This window comes from Centruroides sculpturatus, unplaced genomic scaffold, assembly GCF_000671375.1.
Source record: "Centruroides sculpturatus isolate CEXI.00-Female unplaced genomic scaffold, Cexi_2.0 scaffold482, whole genome shotgun sequence".
Taxonomy (NCBI): Eukaryota; Metazoa; Arthropoda; class Arachnida; order Scorpiones; family Buthidae; genus Centruroides; species Centruroides sculpturatus.
Genome location: NW_019384808.1, coordinates 83,446 through 87,817, shown reverse-complemented (window position 1 = coordinate 87,817; position 4,372 = coordinate 83,446). Strand labels below are relative to the sequence as shown.

The 4,372-nt window shown below is 32.1% G+C and overlaps 1 long non-coding RNA gene across 1 annotated transcript in view; it reads left to right on the top strand.

Annotated features, from left to right (window-relative positions):
• The first annotated feature begins 249 nt into the window (after positions 1-249).
• LOC111629723 overlaps positions 250-4,372 on the top strand; it is a 28,711-nt gene continuing 24,588 nt past the window's right edge. The window contains exon 1 of the long non-coding RNA XR_002757394.1: positions 250-309. This is a non-coding gene — a long non-coding RNA (uncharacterized LOC111629723). The remainder of the gene's footprint in view (positions 310-4,372) is intronic.

The following is a 4,372-nucleotide window of genomic DNA, read 5'->3' as shown; positions in this document are numbered from 1 at the left end:
GAAGGCATTTCCCCTGGCTCTCCGCGAGTAATTTCGTATGGTCGAGCAAAAAGCTTCGGCCGGCTCTTTGAAGAACAAGCGACCACGCAATAACCTCCATATTAACCCGAATACAAAAAATAGATAAATTTCTAAGGTTACGATTTAGTGCCAAAAATCGTTTTAACACTTCTAAATAAATAAATTTTAAATTAAAAAAAATTAGGTATTAAAATTAAATTTCTTTTAATTCTTAAAATTATCGAAGGATGCGAATCATAGACGGCGCGACATCATAGTCTTCCCTCATGGCAGCCTTTTGGCGCGAAGGTATGTTCTTGTCGATTTTTTATTATATTCCGGAAATTTTCTTATTTCTAGTTTACTTTTGACCTAGCAATATTTTAAATAACTGACCAGACTATAAGTTTAAATATATTTTTGTGTGAAAGTCGACAATAACGTCGAAAGTTTGTGACAATTTCCAACCCGTGTCAGGCTTAACGTTAATGTCGTGATATATTGTTTTCTCGGCTCGTTTGTTACATTTCTCTTTGTTGCTTTTACTTATTTTGGGGAGTTTATTGTGTTAAAAGGTAAAAAAAAACCAACCCACAATAAAGCAGCCTTGTACGAGAAATTCCGTAAGTGTCATGGCGGAAGAAAATGCCTTCCGTTGCGCCTTCTTCCTGACGTGATATGACGTCACGAAGAAGGCGCATCGCTTGAAAAGGGCTAACAATCGCTTCAGCGCTGCTTTATGACGTAAAACACGTGGTTTAACAACATGACTGCTGCAGCAGTAAAGATGGCGGCCATTTGGAGTGGTGCAGTTTATGCATTTTGTGAACTTTTTAATTCTGAAATTAATTCTCCTCCTCCACTTCTCTTGGTCTTTTTTCGATAAAAGTCCAAGAGAAGTGGAGGAGGAGGAAATTCTTACGGTAATAAATGAATCTCCAACAAAAAAGGTAAAAATCATGGATTATGTCGAAGAAACCATTTTATGGTACAATGATATCGACTTCAAAGCACATTTTCGTCTTAAACGAGAAACTGTAGAATTTATTTTACTAAATATAAACCTCCACAAGAAGTCAAACACTGGTAGGCCATCTTTATTTTATTCTGATAAAGAAAAAGTGATATTATTATTGTTGTAGATGCTGTGAAACCAAGAATTGTTTTGTGGTATCATGGACAGATTTGGATTAGAAAGCTCTTTATAAGAAATATAGACATATTTCAATGGTGCTGTTTCTATTCCTCAGAACTGCCATCATCTTGGAGACTCGGCATATCCTTTATCGACATATTATTTAATGGTGCTATACAAGGATAATGGATACGATTAAAACTTCTGCATGTGACATAGTGGTCCAATATCCCAAAAATGATCATTTCAGCATGTATTCTTCATAACTTTTGTGTTTTACAGAATGATGAAGCACCTGAAAGGGATGACAATTACATACAAAATGGAAACAACTTGGCTGATTATGAGATCAATCAAAGTGGATGATCTAAGAGAGATAGTATTGCAAATTATTTGTATCAGCAGTTAGAATAATTTTTTGATATTTTTTGTTTAATCTGCTGTAGTAGTAATTGGCCAAAGCCAGCAAAGATAACCTGCATTGTTTATGTAACACTCGATTAAAACTTTTAAAATAAAATCATTAATATTTTTATTAATGTGTGTTTAAATTTTTGAACACTTTCGTCTTGTGTTAAATAGATTTGCCGTCCTACACTGCTTAACTAACATTGTGCAAATGAAGGGTGAAACGGTGTAGCTATATTTTTTCACCCCTCATTTGCACAATGGTTTTATTTATTACTACTACAAGAAGCTACTTGTAGTAGTAATAAATAAAACCATTGAAACATATCATCTGTGTCATAGTTTCTTCAAAATGCATTTAATACTGGAAAAATAAAGTAAAAAATTGCCAGAATAAATAATAGTCTTGCACTTTTTATATGAATTTGTAACAAGATAGACAACAAGGTAGACATGTTTGAAATAAAACTGTTTCAATGTAATTTAGTTAGATGATGTTTCTGCAAACAATACAAGGTGTCCTGTATAGTAGTTTTTTTATACAAATTTTTCTAATACTGGATATAAAATTTCATAAAATGCTACTTTTCCTGTTGACGCATTTGAATTTCTTTTACTTCTATTGTCTTTCTTCTCTTTTTAAGTATGAAAATAGTATTAAGATTTTTTAAAGCATTTTGTACCATAGGTTGTCTGTATTTCTCATTTCTAAATTCTGTGCATGAACAAGATAAATTCTATTTTTCAAAGAATACAATTCTAATTGTATTTGCATCACTAACTTAAGAGGGGGGAACCTTAAAACATTACAATATGTTTGCTACTATCTCATATCAAATGTATAAAAATCGGTTTGTATAAATAAAAAAAACAATTGTGATATACAAACTTAATTGTTTATGATTGGTTTTACAGCAAATTTTTAATATAGTAAAGTAAAAATATAAATGGCTAGTCTATTTTTTTGTAAGTTTATCCAAAATATAAATGATTGCATCACTTTCCTTCTTTCTTCTTTGTTTTCACTTTCTTGTTGTAAGCTTTTTTCTTTGATTTCTTCAAAATCTTCCCATTGTTTGTTTTCTCTTTCTTCTCTCTGTCTTTTCACACGTTTCCAGGTACTGTGAAAACCACATTGGTGGTTCATTTGCTTTCCTTTTTGGTACTTTTTAAAGATTTTCTAAACTACAAAAAGGAAGACTAAATGTGCTGCTGCTTGTTGAAGACAACTCTACTGGAGAAGGGGAAGGAGTGCTTTAAGTAGTATTGTAATTTTTATCTGGTAGCAAACTCATTAAAGTTTCTGGAGAAGTAACATCAGACCTACAACCTATTGCTGCATTGAAAAGATCAAAGTAGGGCCAGGTTATAGCCCAGTTTTATTTTTCACTTTATCTTTGTTTCTTCTGTATGTCTATAAAGGGTTTTGCCACTTTTTATCACACTCCGTAGAAGAAATTTTATATCCCTCTTTTGCTAAGTGATTGGAAACCTTCACCCACAGTTTTTTGGCTATTGGTTTCCAAAATTGCTCCTTCATTTTTAACCTGATACTTATTAAAAGTCTGGCCATAGCATCAGTCTAATTGGCATTTCACGTAAGTAAATCTGAAAAACAATATATCAAATTTAAGTCTTTATCTTTAGGAACATTTTGAAACGTATTTAATCATGTCCAATCATTGTGTAACTATTATTCAACAATTGTAAAGACTGTTCATTTAACTATGAAATTTTGCAATACAGTAGAGCGTAGTTTATCTGAATCAATTGCGGACTGGGGTTGTTCAGATAACTTATTTTTCGGATAACCGATTGTGTACGAAAAAAATATATTAACTTATCCCATGTTTAAATTTTTATCCATTGCATGTCACTTTGCGTTGAATTTTCATCGATGTTAAGCCTAACATAAACTTTTAAAATAATAATCGTGGTTATTGTAGCGTTAAGAATTATTTCTTTATTTTTTACAAACTAAATAAATATATTGAAAAATATAAAACCAAAAAAAATATACAGTAGACCCCCTATAACGCTTAGATACGTTCCACATTAATCGAATTTTACGTTGTAGGAATGATTAAATACATGAGCCAATCGCAGCCCGACGCGTATGAACTTTACGGAGTAAGGCTGTTTGAAAGGTTTTCTTCTATAAAATTAACCGATTCTAGACTAATTCCACTCAACATTTCCAAAACACATATAATTTTTTGGGAATAATGTGTATAAACTATGATATAAACAAAAAATTATAGGATTACTTACCGAGTGTGTACTGTTCGACTACGCCGTTGCTCAAAGCTTGTTTTCGTCGCGGAACAGCACACGAAACGGCGGCCGCGATTTCTGATAAATAATTTTTCACAGAAAAATAACTTGACCTTTGGACACATCATTAATACAAATAATTTTTATGGCCGTTGAATAAGAAATGTTTCTTTCATAAGAAATATATAAAATTAGTGCTGTATTAGACTTACGGTACCTAATTTACATACTGTACAGACGATAATAAACTCAACTTACTAGCCTAAAATCTTCGTAGCGTGTTGCCAGGCGGCAGAAAGCATATATATAATTATAATAAAGTTACAATAAATTAAGTTAATATATAATTATATATACAGTACCTAATATATGTATAATTAATATATAATTATATGTACAGTACCTAATTTATATATAATACTAAACAGACGATAGCAAACTCAATTTAGCCGCTCCGTAGCGTGGCGCAGGGTCGGAGGAAAGTAGTTCGGCTGCTCATCCACTATTGGTCCAGACTCTATCAATCTTGTCGCGAAACGACGTTATAGGAGGTAC